Raw genomic sequence first — 9,724 nt, 5'->3', positions numbered from 1 at the left:
GTGTAGCCTGTCCACACCCTGACCTCCCCTCCTTCCTGTCCCAAGTGTAGCCCGTCCACACCCTGGCCTCCCCTCCTTCCTGTCCCAAGTACAGCCCGTCCACACCTGGCCCTCCCTCCTTCCTGTCCCAATTACAGCCCTTCCACACCCTGGCCCTCCCCTCCTTCCTGTCCCAAGTGTACCCGTCCACACCCTCTGGCCCTCCCTCCTTCCTGTCCCAAGTACAGCCCGTCCACACCTGGCCTCCCCTCCTTCCTGTCCCAAGTGTACCTTCCACACCCTGGCCTCCCCTCCTTCCTGTCCCAAGTACAGCCCGTCCACACCCTGGCCCTCCGCTCATTCCTGTCCCAAGTACAGCCTGTCCACCCTGGCCTCCCCTCCTTCCTGTCCCAAGTACAGCCTGTCCACACCCCTGGCCCTCCTCATTCCTGTCCCAAGTGTAGCCTGTCCACACCCTGGCCCTCCCTCCTTCCTGTCCCAAGTGTACCTGTCCACACCCTGGCCCTCCCTCCTTCCTGTCCCAAGTGCACCTGTCCACACCCTGGCCCTCCGCTCCTTCCTGTCCCAAGTGCCCATCCACACCCTGGCCCTCCCTTCCTTCCTGTCCCAAGTGTACCCGTCCACCTGGCCCTCCCTCCTTCCTGTCCCAAGTACAGCCCATCCACACCCTGGCCTCCCTCCTTCCTGTCCCAATGTACAGCCCATCCACACCCTGGCCCTCCCTCCTTCCTGTCCCAAGTACAGCCTGTCCACACCCTGGCCCTCCCTCCTTCCTGTCCCAAGTGTGGCCCATCCACCCTGGCCTCCTCCTTCCTGTCCCAAGTACAGCCCATCCACACCCTGGCCCTACCCACCTTCCAGTCCCAAGTACAGCCCATCCACACCTGGCCTCCTCCTTCCTGTCCCAAGTACAGCCCATCCACACTGGCCCTCCCCTCCTTCCTGTCCCAAGTACAGCCCGTCCACACCCTGGCCCACCCCGCCTTCCTGTCCCAAGTACAGCCCATCCACACCCTGGCCCTCCCCTCCTTCCTGTCCCAAGTGTAGCCCGTCCACACCCTGGCCCTCCCCTCCTTCCTGTCCCAAGTACAGCCCATCCACACCCTGGCCCTCCCCTCCTTCCTGTCCCAAGTGTAGCCCATCCACACCCTGGCCCTCCCCTCCTTCCTGTCCCAAGTGTAGCCCGTCCACACCCTGGCCCTCCCTCCTTCCTGTCCCAAGTACAGCCCGTCCACACCCTGGCCCTCCCTCCTTCCTGTCCCAAGTGTGTGGCCTGTCCACACCCTGGCCCTCCCCTCCTTCCTGTCCCAAGTACAGCCCATCCACACCCTGGCCCTCCCCTCCTTCCTGTCCCAAGTACAGCCCGTCCACACCCTGGCCTCCCCTCCTTCCTGTCCCAAGCACAGCCCGTCCACACCCTGGCCCTCCCTCCTTCCTGTTCCAAGTGTGGCCTGTCCACACCCTGGCCCTCCCTCCTTCCTGTCCCAAGTGTGGCCTGTCCACACCTGGCCCTCCCCTCCTTCCTGTCCCAAGTGTAGGCCGTCCACACCCTGACCCTCCCCTCCTTCCTGTCCCAAGTGTAGCCCATCCACACCCTGGCCCTCCCCACCTTCCTGTCCCAAGAGTAGCCCGTCAACACCCAGGCCCTCCCCTCCTTACTTTCCCAAGTGTAGACTGTCCACACCCTGGCCCTCCCCTCCTTCCTGTCCTGAGTGTAGCCTGTCCACACCCTGGCCTCCCCTCCTTCCTGTCCCAAGTGTGGCCCGTCCACACCCTGGCCCTCCCTCCTTCCTGTCCCAAGTGTAGCCTGTCCACACCTGGCCCTCCCCTCCTTCCTGTCCCAAGTGTGGCCGTCCACACCTGGCCCTCCCTCCTTCCTGTCCCAAGTGTGGCCTGTCCACACCCCTGGCCCTCCTCCTCCCTGTCCCAAGTGTAGCCCATCCACACCCTGGCCCTCCCTCCTTCCTGTCCCAAGTGTGGCCTGTCCACACCTGGCCCTCCCTCCTTCCTGTCCCAAGTGTAGCCTGTCCACACCTGGCCCTCCCCACCTGCACACTCACCCTGGGGGCCTGCACGCCGAGGGGCTCCTCCTCCTCCACGAGAAACACTGCCAGGGCACTTCAGGGCACGCGGCGGACCTCGACCTGATCTTGATGTCTGGGGACTTTTTTTGCTTCCTCCTCCTCTTCTTCTTCTCCTTCCTTTATAGCTTCTTGGCTCCTTCTTGATTGTTTCACTTTTCTGTCTCCCTATATTCAGACTTTCCGATTTTATCCTTTCCGATTGACCTATTTTCCCATTTCTTTATTTTATTTCCCTGTTTTCTTCTTTTCCGTTCTCCTCTTGTTTATCTGCAACAATAAACTATCAATCAATCAAATCTCCTCTTTGCACATCTTCTTAGGTCCTTCTTGATTCTTTATTTTTTCTGTGTACCTAGATTCAGATTTTCCTGTTTTCCTCTTCTGATTTAGTACATATTTTTTCCCATTTTTCTTTTATTTCCGTATTTTCTTCTTCTTTTGTGATGATCTGCTTCTTTTTTCTCTTCTTCACACTATATTCAGGTTTTCCTATTTTCCGATTTGCGTATTTTCCCTATTTTTTCTTCTTTTCTTTCTAATTGGAGACTTTTATACCCTAAGTTGTTGTCTTTTATGCGTTTTATTTATGGTCTTTTATTTCTTGTATTTTCTTTTCCTTACGCTTAGTTTTATCCTTGGAGGAATAATACATGGAGTGGCCCTCAGCGGGTCGCTCTCTTGGAGGAAGATTCTTCCTCCTCTTGAGCAGGCATTGCCTAACTTTGTAATAACTACCGATGAGGTCCTTAAAGCTCTCAGTCCCTTAAAACAAATACAAGCCCCGGACCTGACAACGTATAACGTATAAATCGGAATGGAGAAATGCTAGCTGAGTTTGTAAGTGAAATGAACTTAGAGAACCTGAATGAAACTCTGGCTGAGGGACGTGTGACCTGGAGTGCAAGAAATCAGGAGTCAGCGATTGATTATGTACTGGTAAATGGGAGAATGCGTGAATGTGTGTCTCGCATGTGGATAGATGAAGAGGGAATGATTGATAGTGTGTCTGACCATAATATGTTGACCGTGGAGTGCGGGCTGAACGGTAGAAATGAAATGAAAGAGAAGGACAGAAAGAAGTGGAGACTGAGAGATGTAGGGTGGGAAAATTTTCAGGTAGACTTGAGTGAAAGAAATTGGGAGCCGGGTAGTTTGAATGATGTGGACGCTTTGAATGAAAGGCTCGTAGAGAATGTGAGAGGAGCTGCAGTCCAACATGTAGGGTATGTGAGAACAAATGGTAGAAAGCGTGTAAGGAAACCGTGGTGGAACGATGATATTAGGACAGCTAGGAAAGAACGAGAGACTAAATAGACTGTGTAGACGAATGAGGAGAAGGAGGCAAGAAAGCGAAGAAGCTGAGGGTGAATACCAGAATGCATGGGAAAGCTATGTGAGACACCAACGACTGACAAAGCGGAAGATCATGAGTGCAAAGGTTCAGTGTGAAAGAAGTGTGATTCAGACCCTGAGAGAGAAAGGGCTTGAGTGAGGTCGTGAGTGGTATAGATTCCTGAGTGGTGAGAGGATGAGTGACAGTGAGAATGTGGAAAGTCTGAAGCTGAATGGTGAAAAAATTACAGATAAGGAGAAAATGAGGGAGTCAATTAGGGAGTTTTGGGAAGAAATAGGAGGAGTAGGGGAAGTATTTGGTGTGAGAGAAGGATGTGTGACTATGGAGAGGAAAGATGCAAATGAGCTGAATGAAAGGATCAGTAGGGAGGAAGTTGAGAGATGTGTGAAAAGACAGAAGAATGGTAAGGCTGCAGGACCAGATGAGATCCCGTATGAGTTGTATAAAAATGGAGGTGAGGCTGTGATTGAGAGGATGAGTTATTCAACCAGGTATGGGAAGAGAGAGTGCCAAGTAAATGGAATGAATGTAGAGTGACTTGACCCACAAGGGCAGGCATAAGAGTAAGCAGGAATTAAAGAACAATAGGCCAATCTCTGGTAAACTCAATAGGAGAAATCTTTAGTGCTGTGTTGAATGAAAGGTTGTGTAAATGGATTGAGAGTGCCAGGGTGCTGGGTGAGGAGCAGAACGGATTCTGAGTGGACAGGCGAGCGGAAGATAATATGTTTGTTGTGAATGAGCTGATTGAAAGGAAAAAACGGAGAGGGAGGGAAACTGTACTTAGGCTTCCTAGATATTAAAGCTTATGACAGGGTGAATAGAGATGCGTTGTGCAGAGTGCTAGAAAAAGTTGGGCTGAGTGACAAGATTGTTAACATAATTAGAAGTATGTATGTTGGTACAAGAGCAAAGTATAGACTAGGTGATCTAGAGACAGGTTGGGTGAAGAGTGAAAGAGGAGTGAGACAAGGCTGTATATTATCACCAACATTATTTAGTCTTTTCACAGAGGAATTAGCAGTCAGAATGAGGAGAATGAATGCAGGAGTGAGAATTGGAGAGGATAAAGTATGTGTGTTGTTGTATGCGGATGATGTGGTGGTTATGAGTGAGTCTGCTGAAGAACTCCAGAGTCTCCTAGATGTGGTAGGGGGTTATGGAAGGGATTTTGGGGTTAGGTTCAGTAGTGAGAAGAGCAAAGTAATGATAGTAAATAGGTCAGAGTACGAGAGAGAACAACTTGGAGACTGGAAGGGGATGAGTTGGAACAGACGGAAGAATACAAGTACCTAGGGGTGTGAATGGAGGTAAATGGATGCGGCAGGGCCAAGAATGTAAAGATAAGTATGGCAAACCAGTGGGTAGGCCGTTTAGGGAGTGCAGCGAGGATGAGAGCGAGCAAGTATGATGTCATCCGTGAGGTTTGGAAGAGTGTGGCTGTCCCGAGCATTATGTATGGAATGGATGTGATGAGATGGAATGACAGTGAGATAGAAAAATTGGAAGTGGGGCAGAATAGGGTAGCAAGAATGGCACTGAATGCACCAAGGTTTGCAGCAGTAGAGGCTCTTAGGGGTGACATGGGATGGAGCACGTTTAGGGAGAGACTAGTAAAGGCAACCTTGAGATATAAAGTGAGACTGGAACAAATGGAGGATGCAAGATTAGCAAGAAAAGTATACTTGTGGAATATAAGAGATGGCAAATGGGCAAATAAATGTGGGCGAATGATAGACAGGAATGTTATGCTAAGTAGGTGGGTGTACCGACCCTTTGAGGATAGGCAAAATGTGTTTGAATGGAGAGTAACAAACAGAAATGGAGAGGGTTTTGAGTGGGATGTAAGAAAGTGGAAGAATGTGATAGATATGGCAGTTAAAGATGAGGGATTGAGCAAGTGGAAGAATGAGATGGAAAGAAAGGAAACTCTCGACTGGTACAAGGAGAAAGAGGCCCCAAAGTGTGAGGTGTGGTATGAGGGAAGCCTGGGAGGTGATCTTCTTTTCCGTGCTAGAGCGCAGTGTCTGGATGTGAATGCAAGGAACTATAGATGGTCTGAGTCCCGCAGCAAAGTGTGCCAGATGTGTGACTGGGGTGTGGACGAGACTGTGCAGCATGTAGTGCTGGAATGCAAGAAGTATGACAGGTAGAGAACGAAGATGATGCATGTGTTTCTGAGTGAGATGGGACGTGGAGTGAACGGGAGGACGGCAAGGGGGTGGATGGTGCTGCTGCTGGGGCTCAGTGGAGAGACGAGTGGACGAGTGATTGAGGCAGTGAAAGAGTTCTTGGAAGGCATGTGGCGTGCAAGATGTAGGGAATGATATCTTGCCCCGAGAACATTGACTTCCCGCATGTTTTTTTGTTTTCTTTTCACAGGAGCTGCCGCTACAAAGGCCTGGCTGGGGAGAAATCCCGAGCCACCTGTGACATCAAGATCAAGATCAAGTGTAGCCCGTCCACACCCTGGCCCTCCGCTCCTTCCTGTCCCAAGTGTAGCCCGTCCACACCCTGGCCCTCCGCTCCTTCCTGTCCCAAGTGTAGCCCGTCCACACCCTGGCCCTCCCCTCCTTCCTGTCCCAAGTGTAGCCCGTCCACACCCTGGCCCTCCCCACCTTCCTGTCCCAAGTGTAGCCCGTCCACACCCTGGCCCTCCCTCCTTCCTGTCCCAAGTGTGGCCGTCCACACCCTGGCCTCCCCTCCTTCCTGTCCCAAGTGTAGCCGTCCACACCTGGCCTCCACCACCCGCACACTCACCCTGGGGGCCTGCACGCCGAGGGGCTCCTTCTCCACGAGAAACACTGCCAGGGCACTTCAGGGCACGTGGCGGACCTCGACCTTGATCTTGATGTCACAGGGGACTTGTTTGCTTCCTCCTCCTCTTCTTCTTCTCCTTCCTTTATAGTGTTATGCCGGACGTGTTACTTGGGTTCCGTGTCGCCGTCAGGAGACTCCGTGGGAGGGAGATATGTAAACACTTTGCACAGCTTCGGTAGTTTAATATTCTTCCTTAGTAGTACACTTCACTCGGACTCTTCACTTACCACTAGCTTACTATGACTGGGACTGGGCCTCTCTCGCCCTCTTCTCCTATATATATCCAGAACAGTACAGTCTAGAATATTACAGTATATTTCAGATCATACAAGAACATGTAGCAAAAATATATGCGAGTTGGCAACACTTCCCGCCTGGCGCCTGGCCGCGCCCGTGGGCGTGGACAGCCAGACGGCTCGCCTTGCTCCCCGCCCCTTTGCTCGTTTCTCCGGGAGCCTTCTAGAGGCCTATGGTCGCCGGGGGAAGCTTCCGGCACAACACTATCCCCCCCTCTTAATTGTGATCGTCCCGATCACACACTTAACTATGTACAAACATAAGAGAATTAATCAAAAACATAATAATCGTCGTATCGCTGTGGACGCCTGCGTTGTCTCTGTCTTCTGTTCGTTGCCTCCTGCGCGCCTGCCTCCTGGTGCGCCTCGTCGTCGTCCGCTTCTTGGGGTGTCCCTGGAACATCTGCCGAAGCCGGGAGGTTATCTCCCTCGGCTGAAAGGGCCAGGAGGCCTACGTCGTCGTCGACCTCCTCTCGGTCCTGGACGTCCCTTGCGTTTTCGTCGGCTGCTGGGTGTCTGTAGTTGTTCCAGGTGTAGTTTCCCGGACCGTGGTACCTCCATAGGCGGTTGACGTGGACAACTTTCGGCTTGGTCTTTTCCGTTCTCCGGATTCGGTAAGTCACGTCGGAGAGGCGTTCTAGCACAGTGTAAGGGCCTTCCCAGGGGCTTCTTCTTAGCGGCACCTTCATATTCCTTCTTCCTCTTATAGCATTCGTTCTCCTTGTGCCCAACCTTCTCGCAGTACCAGCACGTTCCTTGGAACCTGTCTGTGTCGCTGACAGCGCCCTTTCGTGCCCTAAAGCCAGAAGTTGAGTCGTCCCTGAAGCTTGACAAGCTAGACCTAACAAAGGACTCAAACTCCATGGCACGTGCCAGAGCTTCCTGCATTGATGTTGGCTTAGCTTGGTTCACTTGTATCTTCAGCTGAGGGCTGTCCAGGGCATCGATGAATTGATCACGCAGCAAAACCGTCAGCAGGTTAGGGGTGGCACCTGGGTATGCCTTGTGCGCCATACTCTCAAGGTCCTGAGCGAGTTCCTGAAGAGACTCGCCGCGCCTCCTGTTGCGGGTTCTGAACCTAACCCTGAAGAGCTCGTTCTGGTGCTTGGTCCCATATCGTTGCTCCAGCGCCTGTGCCAGCCCGCTGTAGCCGCCCTTTGTCGCATTGTCGAGCTGAGCAAGGACCTCCAGCGCCGCCCCTTTCAGGCTAGTGGCCAGCTGTACCGCGCACTCTTGGTCATCCCATCCGTTCCGAGCTGCTAACAGCTCAAACTGAGCGCGGTAAGCCTCCCAGGAGACCTTCCCATCAAACTCCTGAGGCTTCTTTCTATCAGGCGAACCCAGCAGACCCATGGGGCTGGCGGAACTTCTTGCGGGGATAAACTCAGGCGAAACAGGGCTCAAACTACCCCGGACTTGCGTAGGGGAAGCATCTTGGGTACAACTAGCCCCTGCAGGCACTGGCTGTCCGTTTCCAGCCAAGCAGTCTTCAAGGGCCTTCACTCTGTCACTTACTTCTAATATTTCTTTGTGTCGTCTCCCGTACCACCTCCATCTCTTGTTGAAGATTTGTGTGTTCTATCTCCACTTCTATCAGGCGTTGTCCCAAGTTCGTGGTCACATCAGTCATTTCTCTTCGCACTGACTCACTTCCATCTTGTACTGCTTTTAGCTGTAGCTGTAATCCTGTGAAGCGATCTTCTAGCTGTTCTTTGAGTTCTTGGAGTGTTCTTTCTTGTTGTTGCTGTGCTCTTTCTTGTTGTTCTTTGAGTTCTTGGAGTGTTCTTTCTTGTTGTTGCTGTGCTCTTTCTTGTTGTTCTTTGAGTTCTTGGTGTGCTTTTTCTTGTTGTTCCTTGAGTTCTTGGAGTGCTCTTTCTTGTTTCTCCCCCTGTAGTCTCAAGGCTTCCAAAAGTTCAGTCAACATGTCGTCCCTCTGGGCAGCTTGGGAACGAGTCTCCATGGCGTAAAACAAATGCCTACACTCCTGACACCAGTGTTATGCCGGACGTGTTACTTGGGTTCCGTGTCGCCGTCAGGAGACTCCGTGGGAGGGAGATATGTAAACACTTTGCACAGCTTCGGTAGTTTAATATTCTTCCTTAGTAGTACGTACGTACACTTCACTCGGACTCTTCACTTACCACTAGCTTACTATGACTGGGACTGGGCCTCTCTCGCCCTCTTCTCCTATATATATCCAGAACAGTACAGTCTAGAATATTACAGTATATTTCAGATCATACAAGAACATGTAGCAAAAATATATGCGAGTTGGCAACACTTCCCGCCTGGCGCCTGGCCGCGCCCGTGGGGCGGATGGACGGCTCGCCTTGCTCCCCGCCCCTTTGCTCGTTTCTCCGGGAGCCTTCTAGAGGCCTATGGTCGCCGGGGAAGCTTCCGGCACAACAATAGCTTCTTGGGATTGTTTCACTTTTCTGTCTCCCTATATTCAGACTTTCCTATTTTATCCTTTCCGATTGACCTATTTTCCCATTTCTTTATTTTATTTCCCTGTTTTCTTCTTTTCCCTTCTCCTCTTGTTTATCTGCAACAATAAACTATCAATCAATCAAATCTCCTCTTTGCACATCTTCTTAGGTCCTTCTTGATTCTTTATTTTTTCTGTGTACCTAGATTCAGATTTTCCTGTTTTCCTCTTCTGATTTAGTACATATTTTTTCCCATTTTTCTTTTATTTCCGTATTTTCTTCTTCTTTTGTGATGATCTGCTTCTTTTTTCTCTTCTTCACACTATATTCAGGTTTTCCTATTTTCCGATTTGCCTATTTTCCCTATTTTTTCTTCTTTTCTTTCTAATTGGAGACTTTTTATGCCCTAAGTTGTTGTCTTTTTAGGCATTTTATTTATGGTCTTTTATTTCTTGTATTTTCTTTTCCTTACGCTTAGTTTTATCCTTGGAGGAATAATACATGGAGTGGCCCTCAGCGGGTCGCTCTCTTGGAGGAAGATTCTTCCTCCTCTTGAGCAGGCATTGCCTAACTTTGTAATAACTACCGATGAAGTCCTTAAAGCTCTCCAGTCCCTTAAAACAAATACAAGCCCCGGACCTGACAACGTATATCCTATACTGCTTAACCCTAGAATGGAAACCGTTTGCCGTTTGGCACAAAAATTAAGGGGTTTTTTAAACTCGCGCTCACTGTAGTTAA

The 9,724-nt window shown here is 50.9% G+C and overlaps 1 protein-coding gene across 1 annotated transcript in view; it reads right to left on the bottom strand.

Moving 5' to 3' along the window:
* The window catches only part of LOC126987374 (probable inactive protein kinase DDB_G0270444), a 107,371-nt gene extending 101,150 nt beyond the window's left edge, over nucleotides 1–6,221 (bottom strand). The window contains exon 1 of the mRNA XM_050844359.1: nucleotides 6,199–6,221. The gene's annotated coding sequence lies outside the window, so the exon portion shown is untranslated. The remainder of the gene's footprint in view (nucleotides 1–6,198) is intronic.
* Nucleotides 6,222–9,724: the final 3,503 nt, after the last annotated feature.

Source organism: Eriocheir sinensis, chromosome 64 (assembly GCF_024679095.1).
Source record: "Eriocheir sinensis breed Jianghai 21 chromosome 64, ASM2467909v1, whole genome shotgun sequence".
Taxonomy (NCBI): Eukaryota; Metazoa; Arthropoda; class Malacostraca; order Decapoda; family Varunidae; genus Eriocheir; species Eriocheir sinensis.
The sequence above is the reverse complement of the archived record's forward strand: the minus strand, read 5'-3'. Positions and strand labels throughout refer to the sequence as shown.